At 39.2% G+C, this 15,644-nt stretch overlaps 1 protein-coding gene and 1 pseudogene across 4 annotated transcripts in view; one reads left to right on the forward strand and one right to left on the reverse strand.

Moving 5' to 3' along the window:
• Positions 1–15,644, reverse strand: part of LOC117260087 (apolipoprotein(a)-like) — a 195,025-nt gene that overhangs the window by 28,798 nt on the left and 150,583 nt on the right. The window lies entirely within an intron of this gene.
• On the forward strand, positions 11,862–14,872 carry LOC144462788 (G2/M phase-specific E3 ubiquitin-protein ligase-like; annotated as a pseudogene). Its single transcript, XR_013491018.1, has 7 exons — positions 11,862–11,899; positions 12,011–12,112; positions 12,323–12,584; positions 13,215–13,393; positions 13,674–13,846; positions 14,182–14,393; positions 14,484–14,872. The product of XR_013491018.1 is annotated as a G2/M phase-specific E3 ubiquitin-protein ligase-like (transcript).

The raw sequence follows: 15,644 nt of genomic DNA on the forward strand, positions 1-15,644 counted from the left end.
CTCTCTCTCTCTCTCTCTCTCCCTCGCTCTCTCTCTCTCTCTCTCTCTCTCTCTCTCTCTCTGTCTCTCTTTCTGTCTCATTGTGTCATACGGATTACTGTTAATTTATTATGTTGATCTGTTCTGTATGACATCTATTGCACGTCTGTCCGTCCTGGAAGAGGGATCCCTCCTCAGTTGCTCTTCCTGAGGTTTCTACCATTTTTTTCTCCCGTTAAAGGTTTTTTTTGGGGGAATTTTTCCTCATCCGCTGTGAGAGTCCAAAGGACAGAGGGATGTCGTATGCTGTAAAGCCCTGTGAGGCAAATTGTGATTTGTGATATTGGGCTTTATAAATAAAATTGGTTGATTGATTGATTGATTGATTGATTGATTGATTATAATTTTTCAATCATACAGGTCCTTCCCTGGATTTTTCCAGGGTGACCGGGGTGGTCGAAAACGGCCATCAACAAGTGGATTCGGTAGCTTCGCGTCAAAGTGCCAAAAAAAATGGAAGCCTTTTGATATGTTTTTTTTTTTTACTTTCTTCGAATGAAGAACTTACGCCTCTTCCATCTGATGAACTGGCCTTCATGCAGGCTGGATTGGGGAAGAGGACGGTTTCTCTTCACAGCAGGTGTCTTGCTGTGTGCACTCAGGATGTCATATGTATTGCTTTAATTATTTATTTTAGTTGAATGATATGGGGAGAGCTGATATGGACTGGATTTGTTTGTACATGAATGCCTTTATTCTTATAGAACTGAGGACACAACCTCACCTGAGCAGGAGCTCCATACTGCGATGGATGATATCTCATGGTAAGTCCGAGTTATTATTCATGTAGCTTTTAAGGGATTGTTCACCCCAAAATGAAAATGCACCCATTATCTAGACACCCTCGTGCAAATGGAGCTGCCTTAACCTGCCTCTCCATTGACACAAGAGTGACTAGATAATGGTTGAATTTTAATTTTGGTGAGACCTCTACCTTACTGTATTTGTATACAATGAGAGGGTTATTCAGATGTGTTATTTTTCACAGTGAGGAAGATGTGATCATGTGGCTGAAAGCAAAGGTGGATTCCATCAAGACCTTTGAGCTGTGTGTGTCTCGAGATAATATGCTCGAAAGAGGTCTCAAGATGTGGAAGCGTAAACAAAAGGCTACACCACTTAATCCCTTAAGGATGAAATTCCTCGGAGAAGCGGGGATCGATACAGGGGCCCTTAGAAAGGAGTTTCTGACCAGTGAGTAGTGGCCATTCATTACTTAATTTTAAAAAGGGGAAATACATTTGAAAACCAATTTGGCAATATACAGTATAACATTTGTGTTGTCTTGTCTAATGGTTTTAATTGTTTTGTTGTTGATTCTAAGCAATGGTATCTGGGATTGAGCAACGCCTTTTTGAAGGTGGGAAGTCCAAAATGCCCAAATATTTGGTGAATGACTTTGATGAAGAGCTCTTCAGGTATTTGCAGTGATGGGATTTGATGGGAGGAGGGGGGTGGGGCAATGAGTTATACATTGCTTTCTTTTTTCATGAATTTGTAGCCTTTGTTAAAATCTTTAGCCTAGTGATTAAAAAGCTTGAAGTTCTTTGTCTTTCTGCATTAACTCCCATGTTCTCCCATGTTGATAGAACACAAACACACACAAAATTCTGTTAAAAAGGGTTAACAGACAAACATCATTTTCAATACTCAAATTGCAAATGTGACTTTGGTATAACTGGAATCTCATACTTTTATACTCACTTTCTAGTCCTAAATCAATCTCATTGAGTGATTTGCCTTTGTAGGCCTCAGTTCCGAGTTCTATTGCCATGAGCAGCTTGCTAATCTTTGCAAGTTGAAGTGTGTTCTCTGTTAGCCGGTAATATTCAGGATGAACACGAATATCATGTCCCATGAATTTAGCGAGTTGGTCCAACTCATTTTCTTTTTGTCTTTTTTTTAAGATATTTTTTGGGCATTTTTTGCCTTTAATGGACAGGACAACTAAGTGTGAAAGGGGGAGAGAGAGAGGGGACGACACGCAGCAAAGGGCCACAGGCCAGACCCGAACCTGGGCCGCCGCGGCAACAGCCCTGCACATCGGGCGCCCGCTCCACCACCAAGCCACCGACGCCCCCAACTCATTTTCTTTAAGGTTCATGATCTGACTCATTGTAGCACATGTTTCCTCAGGTAGGTTGATGTGAGTGTTTCAGGCTTCCTTGCCCCACTTGCAGCCACATACTTCCTCAAACAGTCTGAACCTCAGAGATGGGATCCTGAATTCTGTCTTGCAAAGACATACTCATTACTGTCCAAAATGTCATTGTCTTCACTCCTTTGCTCAATGAGGAAATCAAGCAATTTGGTCATCTCCCTGGTTAAAAGCACAGCCACTTTCCGATCCCTCTTCCCTCTGATCACCAACCTGGTGATCTCATGACTCAAACCTTTCTCCAGTTTTGAGAGGCCCTGCATGATATCCTCATTTGGTTCCTCTGCGGCTCTGTTCTTGCAGGTCAGCAGAGGCATTTTTGCTGCCTCACCTTGCCGTCTTCGGTTAAAAAGTATGATTTGTGAAAGAAGGCACTCACTAAGAGTCTTGTATGCTTTGGGGTTAGGTCCTGTCAGGAGTATCTCTTTTGCCTCCTCCTCTGTGGTCTTCAAAACTTTGTTAAGCTTCATCACATCTTCTGAGAGTGGGATCATTTCTTTTTTGTTCCACCTGTCCTCCTCTAAGTTTGTTTGTGCACGGCGTGACACAAACAGATCCCACTCTGCAGATATCAAGCCCAAGAAGCTCCTTACTCTGGCTGCAGCCACTTCATCTTCAGCCTTTATACTGTATGTTGCCCAATCACAATGTCACATGTTGCCTTTAGTGAGTGCCCTAATTTTAAAGCAAGAGAAGGTGTGTCGTACCTGTACTCAGATTTGGTGAAACCAGATGCTTTTTTTTTTGCTGCCTCTACAGCTAAGTGAAACTTAGGTGGCACCAAGACATCTTGTAGCATCTTCACTTTGTGGTCAATGGACTTTGCAGCAAGTACAAATCTCCCCAACTCCCTCATCTTTTGACTGATACGACCATGTTTTGACTGATCACTCCTGTGTTTCTCCGGCAGTCTATCACCACATTCACATATGAGTGGGTCATTTCTGACTTCAAGAGACACCTTGTCAATGACCATTCTGTTAACAATGTCTGAGCACCTTTGTGTAGATTGTCCTCTGTATGGAACAAGAGATGAAGCAGCAGTTTGAACTCTTCGCCTTTTCTTGGACTCACTTTTCTTGGACTGAACTTCTGGCTCACCCATCATTTTACGACACTGTTTCTCATGTTTCCATAGTTTATCTTTTAAGAAGAACCCAAAACAATTGTTGCACGGTAAATAATCTTCTGGATCTGCATGTTCTGATGGCTGTCTATAGGTTACTATCTCACCTAGTCCCTTCTGCAACACCTCAATGTTATGATAGTAATTGCCCTTCCTGTGAAGTCCCTCTAACATTTGGCGATGATTCTTTGAGGATGGTGGAAGGTTTGTAGCTAGGGCCACTTCTTTTTCATCGCTGTGTTTCCGAGTTAGATGCCGTGCCATTTTACTCTGTGGTTTTTTGCAGTATGCACAGTAATGCCTTTTGTCCCACTTCCGTTTTTCTCCCTTGTCGCAGCATTTCACTGACATTTGTGACCTCTCCTCATTCTCACCATCAGCGCTGTAATCTGTGTCATGGTCATCTCTGTCTCTGTCAATGTCGTCTGTGTTGTTGAGTTTTTCATTTGCGTCAGTTAAGGTGAACTTCTCTGAGCTTATCACATTTTTTATTGAATTTACCGTCATGATTGTTTTCATCGTCTGAGGAATCTGAAGATGATGGCACATAATCACACATAATCACTTTCCAGATCATGACTGGATTCCGACAGAGAATCATCTTTGACACAGTCAAACTGAAAGAAATAAACAGATAAAAATGTAAATGTTTCAAATCTTGAATATGGAACTAAACCTAGAACCAATCACTCAAAATCACAAGTTGGCTTGTAGACTGAATTTTGATGAAATTCAAGGAAGACGCTGCAGAAACAGCAGATCATCATTTAATATCTACGTATTATCCATTTAAGAAATACTGCACTTGCTCAAAGTCTATTAGTTCAAATATATCTTTTTCAGAATAAACAGGTCTGTTTGAAAAAAAAACCAAGTATTTGATGTCAACAGTTGCAGTAAAGAGTTATGATGGATTATATAAACATGTAGAATTTAGGTTAACCAAGAAAAAAATATGATGTGTCATTATAGAACTATAACACTACTAATCAGTGACATCTGTGAAAAACATTGTGCTCACAACAGCCTCACACCAATTAACGAAGTAGGTGAAAATTGATAAACAACAAAGATTTACTCAATGTAACTTTAACTCAAATCAAACATGTCACTGATCTTTCTGACTTCATAGAGATCAAAGATCATGTAAATAGTTTACTGAAGCATCATAATATAACCAATAACCAATTTCCCTATTAGGGAGAATGGGACACAACCAAAATTGATGCTTACATGTTGCTTGGCTCACTATAACAACATGCAACAAGAGGTTACAACTAGGGTTGGGCGATATGTTCAAATATATGGGAGATGTGAGTGTCTGTGTGAGCAGTGCGGACCGAGCTGCTGTTTGCAGACAGATAGCTGCTGTGTGCTGGGGAGCTTTAAAGGAGTGGTGGTGGCAGAGCTGGAGCTTCACTGGAGGAATAAACACTGAATCACACTCGGCTCAGAATTTATTTTTTAAACTTTTGGGATTAAAAAGTGGATTTCAGTGGATTTACACACTGTTGCTCTTCACTGCCTCTCTCTGCCATTGCTGGCCTGTATATGCTACTGGGTGACCTAACATAAGAGATACACGTACATAAATTTTCAAATGTAGCCTGAAAATAACCTGAACATGTTAAAGTTAGGAGACAAGTTCACTGGCAAAGGACAAGTGCTCATGTTGTGCCCTGGCCAAACTGACTCACAGCAAATTTAGCAAATAAATACTACAGAGATATGATGTATGCAATAACTACAGAGAATACTTTTATCCAATACTAATTTGCAAGTAGACGATTTTGCTATATCCCACATCAAAATGGTAAATAGACTTGCACCATTTACAATTTTTGGGCTGATACCGATTTCCGATTTGCAGAGTGTTTGGATGGCGTATTCCGATTTTGGCATCATTTAGGCCTACTCCATAGTTGTCCTACCCAAACCAGTGTGTCCCTGAGGTCCCCTTCCTCACATCGCTCAAGCCGTGAGCTGCTCTTGTGCGTGTGTGTGCGCTGCTGATATTACGCGATGTCAGTCATGCAAGGTTGACCGGCTGGTCGCAGGTCATGGCCGATCACGTGAAAACCGGCCCGATTCCGAGTACTGCCGGTAAATCGGTGCAAGTCTAATGGTAAACAAGCCTAATGGAATACATATCATGTTAATTAACTATTTGGATTGTAATTGTGATGGTTTCAGCGGAGCAGTGAGTGTGTATTTGTACACTACTTACGCATTCAGGCGGTCTGCAACTTTGCCACACTTTTTCTCATTGTTTTATAACTGTGGCGGTGTTGCCTTTCTTTTTGATTTGATCCTTTACCTCTTTGTAAGCCTCCATGAGGATTTCTGCCTCCAACAGGGAAAAGTACGCTGCTGTTGTTGCCCTGGTGAATCAGTGAATCTGTGATCGATGGCGGGGTCTATTTGAGGAAGGTTGGTTTCACCTGGCTTGATGAATCTGTGTCTACTCATCCTGGCTTGGTCTTTGTGCAACCAATTAAGCCTGGACGCTCTTGTTTTGGATTCGTTGAACCCAGCTCAGTCATTTATCCTGGATGTCTGAATCCTACTTTTGTGCAACGGGCCCCAGGCTAACCACAAGCAAGGCACAGGTGGTGGGTCACCATCAGCTGACCTCACCCCAGCAGAGGACATAGCCTTGGCACAAAACAAAGGCAGGCCTGTGTTGGAGGGGATCCCTGGGGGGACAGACACAAACATATGTCCCTCCCAAGATGCCACCCGCTTCATACAAGGTACATTCTTCCATCTCTACATGGGACATAACCACATTCATATCGAATCCATTTGGACTATCTGACTTTGGTTTGCCTTGCAGTTTCTGGCAGCACTGTCACACTGCTGGAGCCATCAACACCGACACACATCATGGCTGTGTTAAGAATGTCACTCTATTTATGAGGTTGTGATGATGAGATTTTGTATTGACAGGTGAATTCTCTGGTGTGTTGCTGGGGGACAGGGGGTATGCCTGCCAGCCTTTTCTCCTCACACCATACACAGACCCTCAGGAAGCACAGCAGGCCTATAATCATGCCCATGCCAGGACAAGGGCCAGGATCGAAATGACCTTTGGCCTCCTGAAGGCACGCTTTCACTGTCTTCACCACTTAAGGGTCCGCCCTTTGAGGGCATGTGACATCACTGTGGCCTGTGCTGTCCTCCACAATGTGGCCTGCCTGAGGAAGGAGAGGGCCCCCATCACACATGGATTGGGACAACCTGCCATCTTCCCTGATGACGACAGTGGTCAGCTGGTCAGGGACCAATATGTGTTAAATTATAATAGTTAACATGCATGCTTTAAATTTAAGTTAAATATGTCCTGCAGTGGCAGAGACATATGCTGTGAATTTCAGTTAAATATGGCTTGCATTGGCAGAGGAATTTGTGTTTTTTTTTTTAAATTCAATTTAAATTGATTTGGCCTCTTATGTTGTTTGTGCTGTATACTGTGTGTATACAAGCTTGCAGGGAGGCTACTGCATCCATTCATTTGTCTGTTCATTTGTTGTGTATGGATTTGTCCTGCATTTATTTCAGTGTGCAGACATGTGGGGTGTATCATATACAGACCTTTGAATGTGTATTTATTCTTGTGTTGTATAATATGCTTTGATTCCGTGCTTTCTATCTTGTAGAGTCACTGTGTGTGACTTCAGTTTTGAAAGGAGCTGATGGTTTACTTGCTTTGATTTATCCTTATTCAATAAAGGAACATCATGTTACTCTTTGATGTGTATTTATATTTATATGGGATGTGTATTTTATATATAGTCTATGGGAAACTGTAAATTATTTAATGATTGCAAAATCATCTAAAATCATCATTTATCTAAAATGATTGCAATTAATGATCACGAATGTTCACAGTTTTTCTCGATTGTTTACACACATTTTCTGAAAGCATGCCTCATACTCTCAGAACTCTACACACAAATCAAAAAACACACACACAATGGGCAAAACCCCTCAATTCTCCTGCAAAATGAGACTTTACATTCAAAACAATGTTATTTCTTCTCAAAATGGTATTTTGTTTTCAAATGACACACACAAACCATCATATGAATAGACATTTATAAGAACCAGTTGAACAGTGATGTGCTCAATGAACACTATGATGAATGGAAAACACTTCTTCTCCATTCATCATAATGACTTAGGCCTTTTTTTGTTCATTGTTACACTTACTACAGACAGTACATACATAAGTGTGTTGTAAAATATTTTAGAATATTGTTTTTATACTCAGAGCACACAAATACACGGTAACAAATATATTTTATTTTTCCCACAAAAACAATGCACAGTGTACACAGTGTACATCCCAACCGACACAAAGTTGCACATACAGTGGTCTACATACAAAACAACAGATGAATTTACTGTATACAGTTACAGTAAAAAAACAAAACAAAACTATGCTGCCACATGGTCAACCAAAGTGGCTCGGATCTCATCAGAGATTATGGTCCTTGGCCTTCCTCGTCCTCGTCCTCGTCCTCGTCCTCCCCGTCCTCCTCCTCTTACTCTCACTCCTCTGGCTCTGGCTCTGGCTCTGTTTCCAATGTTGGCATCCATTGCTCCAAAACAGAAAAGCTCACCTGTTGCCCTTTTATGCTAAAGCTCTGATTGCTAATTGTAAAACTGTGTGACAGGTGTTTGCCCATGTGATGAGTCAGTGTGCATAGTAGGGCAATTAACTTTAGAATTTTGAATGACAGTGTGTTCCTTGTGAAAACAAGAGCTTTTCTTCATGAAAATTGTGCCAAATGCAGAGAATTGTGTGTAGTGTTTTGAAAAAAGTGTGTTTTAGAACTGCAATTTGAGTGTAAAACAGGAATTGTGCTTGCAGTTTAGCAGAATTGGTTCAGGTGGTTGGTGCATGAGTTACATGTTGTGGTCATTGTGTCTCAAGTACCAGTATTTGTGTGTAAACAATTGAGAAAAACTGTAACTTTAGAATTTTGAATGACAGTGTGTTCCTTGTGAAAACAAAAGCTTTTCTTCATGAAAATTGTGCCAGATGCAGAGAATTATGTGTAGTGTTTTGAAAAAAAGTGTGTTTTAGAACTGCAATTTGAGTGTAAAATAGGAATTGTGCTTGTAATTTAGCAGAATTGATTCAGGGGGTTGGTGCATGAGTTACGTGTTGTGGTCATTGTGTCTCAAGTACCAGTATTTGTGTGTAAACAATTGAGAAAAACTGTAAATAATGACAGTGGGTCTGGTTGAATGTGATAACAATGTGCAGTGGGCAGTGGAATAACTATTGGTTTCCGTTTGTGGTGACTGCTGACTGAGATAAGGGATGAGATTAAATAGATCCTGGAACTTAGCCTGGTCTGGAGCAGGCTAGCTCCACAGAATAAATCTCCATGGTAACTTATGTCATAACATATCCCGCTTTCCACTATCCCGCTTTTGTGCAACCGGATCACGGTTAAGTTGAGCCAGGATAACCAAGATATCCCGGCTTAATCCCTTATCCTAGTTTTGTGCAATAGGCCCCTGACTGTGACCTGTTGAACAGAGGCACAGTCACAGCAGTATGCATGAATTCACTTTGAGCAATATCCCAACACAAGTCTACACTTTATTTTATGCTTTTTATTTATTACCGTCGTGTGATATATACATCAGCAATGGAAAGTAACAAAGTATATTTACTCAAGTACTTAGTAGTACAAAGTAATTCAAATCAATAATTATGATCTAATGATAAGTGATAAAATCACACTACATTGCTAACGTTTATTTTGATATTTATACTTTAAGTATTATTAAGTTTACAGTTACATTATTAAGTATACAGTTAAGTATTTTTTAATGCTGGACTTTTACTTGTAAGCAAGTATTTCAACACTGTGGTATTACTACATGTACTGATAAATGTGATCCTGGCTGTAAACAGGCCTGAGTGTCATTGCTACGGTGGCCCTGAAGGTCAAAACACAACAACATTTCACAAAAACACAATGACATTACAGAAAACACAACAACATTACAGAAAACACAACGACATTACAGAAAACACAACATTACAGAAAACACAACGACATTACAGAAAACACAACGACATTACAGAAAACACAACAACATTACAGAAAACACAACAACATTTCACAAAACACAACAACATTACAGAAAACACAACAACATTTCGGATTACAGAAAAGGTAGGGACAACACTTCTTGTTTCTGATTGGACAGAACCCGAGTCAGTATATAGTTTATTCAATGGATGCAGCCAGAGAAACGTGCTAAATAATTTATTAAACTAGTTTCTGTAATAGTGTCTTGTACATACTTACATACATACTTATTGTGTGGTTTTATGCACCAAGTTGACTATACCTGATTTATTTTCTTTGTACAGATAAATATTGGAATCATGTGTTTTCAAAATGACACCATGAAACCTGTCAGATGGAAAACTCTTCCACTGATCGTTGATCCAGACACTGATGCAGCTGGGCTACATCTGTTGGCAGTCAAGAAGATGACTGACTTCAATACTGATTTGGAGGAGGGTCCCTACGTCCTAATTTACCCAGACAGGACAGAAGTCAATAACATTCCTGGAACTTTAAAGCCATTCACTCTGAGAGAGTATAAAGCTGAAATAGGAAAACCGTACAACCGGATTACTGTGTTTATATGTCTTAGGACAGATTATGACAAAAGTAAGCACTCAGGTGTCTCACGCAAAGCAGATTTGATTTGTTTGATTTTAGGTTGGTTACCCATCACAATGTCACTCACCAGCTGCTTTGCCATAGGTGAACGACAAGATACATCGGACACAGATGCGGAAGTCCATGTGAAAAGAGTGACAGAGGTTGACCTTGCCGACACACTGGTAGGTGTGTGTTTGTGTGTTCATGTTCATGCCAGTTGGCTCAAAGAGAATGGCAGTGGCTTTCTTCAGAAAGGCACATAACGTCCAAATGGATTTACATACATGTCAATTTCCTAAAAGGTTGTGTGGACGTGGGGTGGTTTATAACCACAAGGCATGTAATTGCTCTAAATGGATTCATATAAAATGGCAAAATTTTGTAGACACACACACACACACACACACACACACACACACACAGAGAGAGAGAGACACACACATACGTACATTAAACAATTAAAGCTTTTCCATCACCAAAGTACATCCTATGCACTCAAAATGCTGTGGGTAAATTTTTTGTTGTCTGTCAACTTGTAAACTCACTCTACCTCAATATACTTTTGTTTAAATACCAATAAAAATTAATCACGCACACAAAAAAACACACAAACCCCCCTCACCTAGACAATGATTTTACAAGATTTGGCTGGACAGTATAACAATCAGACCCTGTGTGAATACCTAAAGCAAATCACATGCAACACCTACAGATCAATAATGGGAAGTAAGGTCACTGTTACTGTTACACTGGTTACTGTTATTTTACTGTTGTTGTTTTTTTCAGCCCTGGGAACCTGAGCATGAAAGTACACCAAAAAGCATTAGAAATACAATAAGGTAATGAGTCATTCTTGACATCTTTTATTATAAACCGTTGAAAAACAAAATGTTGACTTGCTCTTGAAAGGGTTTTGACTGCATTTGCAAGACCAGTCATCACAATTAATCTTATCTTTGACTACATGATGTGCACATCCCTTCTTTGGTGTGTAACAGAACATTGCATTTGTCACAGGTATTACTTTGATTTAATAAGGATGCTGATACAGCTGATTGAATAGAAAGCTACTGAATTTAGAAAAATGCTAAATTTGATGTTATAAAATGAGATAACAATGAGGATATGGGGGGGGGGGGGGGGGGGGGGGGGGTACGCAATGGGGAAATGGAGACAAAATAACCATATGACCAATAACCATGTGAGCGCATTAAAGTTAGTATTCTATATATTCCTCCCTGAGCACAACACAAATCAGTCTATGCACTCACACAGCTAGGCAATAATATCCCAAACTAGCCAATGTATGGGACATGTCTCTTTTCCACAAAACAAGCAAATTATGAATGAATCTAAATTCATTTATTGGAGTGGACATTCATGTCATTCATGGTAAATAGTAATGCATTCTTTCTTTCCATCCTTCCATCTAGCTCTGCTGGAACATCAGATCAGGGTGCAATCGGAGAGGTAGGGAAGCTGTGCTGGTTTTCTTGCTTGTAATGCATGTAAAACTTTAATTTAAAAAAATCAAAATGTTAGTACCACTGATAAATTAGACAGTTTAATGTATTACTGTGATGTACAATTAAAGCAATATTTAAACTGCATGTAATATTGTGATTTTTTCTCCATATATATGCTAAAATGTTAATCTCAAATCAGATATTCATTTCGGACACTGATGACCCTATGGAGGGCACTTCTGAAAGAAAGAACACTGCTACAAGGTATTGAGTTGAGCCATGGATCTTCATTTTTCTTCTTATTATTACATAAGGCAGATACCCTATACTAATGATTAATGATTAGTGTTGCAGATGCAGCACTTTCCACCATGAATGCTGGGAAGTCCACAGAGAACACATTGTACAGGTAATGTTTAGTTTAAGGTAGTCACTTAAATGTCGCTGTCACCATACAAGATTAAAGATGTACACAAAAGTGTTATGGCACATTGTTTTCATTACATTTTGTTTGTTGCAGCAAATACACCCAGCTTTATGCTCCTGTTGTTACTGAGGATGAGGACTGGAGTGAAGATTTCAATGTTATACCCATAAGCTATGACCCTGCAAAGAAAGCAGAGTAAGTTTTATTATTATTGTCTGTCATCTTTAAACAAGTTTTGTGTGGTGTTGGAGGTCAAGGTTACACCTTGAAAAACATTTTAATGACAAATTTAATAAAACATACAAAAACACTGATATGGTGTTTAAAATCATTGTTCCAGAGTGTCTGTAAGAACAATTATTTTATATGCTTAATTTCATTCCATTCTGTTTGGTATCATTACAGGGACACAAGTATATCTGCAGCCGAGATCATTGAGGAATTAGCATGTGTCATAGAGCACAAACCTGTCAGCAGATTCAACATAACACACTCAAAAAATCTGACTTGCTTGTGAGATTCACTGATGATGCAGGCTCCTTTGAAGAGGGGATTGACACAGGTGGACCAAGGCGAGAATTTCTCACACTTCTTATGAGCCTCTTGCAGTCACAACCCATTTTTGAAGGACCCCCGCAGAGTCGGTACTTGGTGTACAATGCTACAGGTTTGTTGTCAGGCCAGCCCTTGCTTGCATAGTTAGATTTAATCATGCTTATTTCTCATATGTCATATGACAGAGTATGCTAAGACTTTGTATGTCAAGGGAAGGAGTAAGACTCTGAAGTATTGTTTATTTTATCAATTTTAATGCAACTTTGTGAACATGTGGAGTTTTTACCTCTAGTAGAGTTATAGAGCAGTTCTTTCATGACTGGGAACACATGGGAACACACATGTATGCAAGAGATGTGATACACCGTTATTCCAGTGGTTACACACTATTCCAATTATGTACCACTGCACCAACAAAGGCAAGAAATAAGAAAAGTCAGTAAACATGGATGTGAACAATGTTCAGCTTTGCAAATAGTTTTTAGATTCATTCAAATTCAACACATTTGAGTTTTAAAGTAACACTTAATATAAACATTCATTTTGTTTATCTACAAGAAAACTCTACAGGTCATATTTTTAAAGCAACATTTTTGTGTCCCTCATAAAGGGACAACTGTAAATAGGGTTATTTAAGTACACTCTGATTTCTCGAGATACAGAATTTATTGTTTTTGTAATGTGATGTACTGTAGGTTTGTGACAAAATTAAATTTGGTCTCCACCATGTGCATTCCCCCAGCAATAAGGGAGGATGAGTATGTCATGGCAGGGAAGATGATAGCTGTGTCCATTGTTCATGGAGGACCAGGCCCACATTTTCTCTCAAGGGACCTCGTCAATGACATAGCTGGACAGTCTGGTTTCTGTGCACAGGTGAAGAATGTGACAGATGATGAGATAGGGAGAGCTCTCCATGAGGTATGCCAAGAGAGTACACTGGTCATTAAATTAATTAAATGCTTAGAAGTACAATACATCTGGTTAAGTGCACAGTAAAGCCCCTTATTCAAATGACTGATGTGTGCAGAAATCCATAATGCTTAAGAGTAATCATTACTGAAAACACTGAATGAAACAACATTCATTCAACTACTTTTTACAATTTTTTTTTGTCTCAGCAGTAAAGTGATATCCAATATTATAATTAGCAGTTGTATGCATTTCTTTGATGGTTACTGTGTGTGTATTCTCCGTTAAGATTGAGTCGGCACATTCTTTGACGTCTCTGCAGGATGCGTTACTGAAACACAGCTCCTTGCTTCAAACTGCTGGATGCTTCAGACGTGTCAGCTCTTTGGATGAAAAACACACCATTGTGGCAGAATACCTTACATGGTACATCATCGGCAGAAATCACAGCGTAATAGAAAGGTAATACTAAGTATTTTAATAAAATGGATTGAGTGTTGAGTGGGGCCTAACTAAAACACTCTCATTACAGCTGCTGCACTTCTCCACATTATTAATATTAAGTACTAGTTAAGTTGAGTCAGTGATTCGAAAATTGTTATCCAAACGTTATGGGGAAAAGGTCTTCCATATTTTGGGATTTCTCAGCCTTTATAAGTCATAGACAGCTTCATTTTATTTGTTTTTATAGTTTTCAAATATTATAGGGCCTGAAAAAATTAAATGTTAAAAACCTCGTTAACCTGAAAATTGTATAAGTTTTACTGCCTGTAACAGTTGACTGTACCCTTCAATAGATTCAAAGATGGACTGGCCAGCCTGCACCTTTTGGATACCCTTTGCCAACATCCAACTGTACTGGCTCCAGTGCTGTGTCATAAGGACAAGAGGCTGACTTCTGCAGAACTTGAACAACTCTTTAAACCACAGCTCAGTCCTACAGGGAGCAACAGGAAGACTGCAGAAAACTTGACACTCTTCTGGGCAGACTATCTAATGGACTGTGAAGGTTTGTGAAGTAAAATGCTATTCTGATTACAAAAGATCTACTCTTATTACATGAATGTAAATATATTTAAATAAGTTCTTTGTTTTACAGAGCAAGGACCTGTGTCGCTGGAGGAGCTGTTTATGTTCATCACAGGCCTGAAGACAGTACCACCTGCAGGAATGACACCCCAACCATGCATCACATTTTCACAGGGGTCTGTGTATCCCACAGCTAACACATGTGCAAACACCATCAAACTTCCACTCTTGCAAACCTATGGTGATTTCAAAGCAAATATGGATTTTGGTATTCAAAACTTGCCAGGATTTGGATGACTGTGAAAAGTAAAAATCAAGTGGGAGGTAGAACAGCTTCAGCTAAGTCTAGCTTAGTTTTGACTACCTGACTTTTCTTAGCCTTGAAGTTACACACACGTTCCAATCAGTTGTATGAGGAGAAGCTCTGTTTGGTCTTTTGTTTCATGCCTCTTTTCCAGTTTACATGTCACTTGTATTTTGATACAAGTTCATCAAGTATCAAGGCAACTTCACTTGGATCTAATTTCTTTAATAAACACAACACTGTTTCAAAGTGTTTTTTCAAGATGTATTAACTCTGTCATAACAATTATTTGTCAAAAATGTAAAATAAAAAGGTGTATTATTGTTTTCCAATGCTCAAGGCAAAGTCTTTAATATCTTTTAGAGTCCACAATACCAAGTCCTGCCAACTCTGTGAGGGCTCACGGCTGCCTCACTGTGAAGATACTGTCCCATTTATAGCCCAGCTATTCCCTTCAGTGTAATGTACAGCTGTGATGCTGCCTGCCAGGAATCTTTTTTTTTTTCACAAATAAAACAAAATATATAAAATGGGTAAGCAAAAGGAAATACATTACAAGTCAAATAATCATTGGGCCAAAATGAGAATACAAAGCTGGTTCACAAGTAAAAGAAATGTTTGATTTCCTATCGTTTTCTTCATATCAATTTGTTGTGTATTACATCTGGTTATGTTCTAAAAATTGTAGGAAGTATTTCCACATTTTATCAAATATGTGAGATTTTCCTTTTATAGCAATGGTCAATTTCTCTATGGCTAAGCTGTGACAAAGTTTCGATAACCACTGTGTAATAGAAGGCTTTTCTGTGTTTTTCCAAAAAATGGCTATGGTATATTTGGCATGAAGGAGAGATAGGATAATCATATTTTTTTTTTAGTGTTATTAAGTTTCAGGGTCATTGAGAACAAACCGAGAATGCAAAGTTT

This window comes from Epinephelus lanceolatus, chromosome 4 (genome assembly GCF_041903045.1).
Source record: "Epinephelus lanceolatus isolate andai-2023 chromosome 4, ASM4190304v1, whole genome shotgun sequence".
Classification (NCBI taxonomy): domain Eukaryota; kingdom Metazoa; phylum Chordata; class Actinopteri; order Perciformes; family Serranidae; genus Epinephelus; species Epinephelus lanceolatus.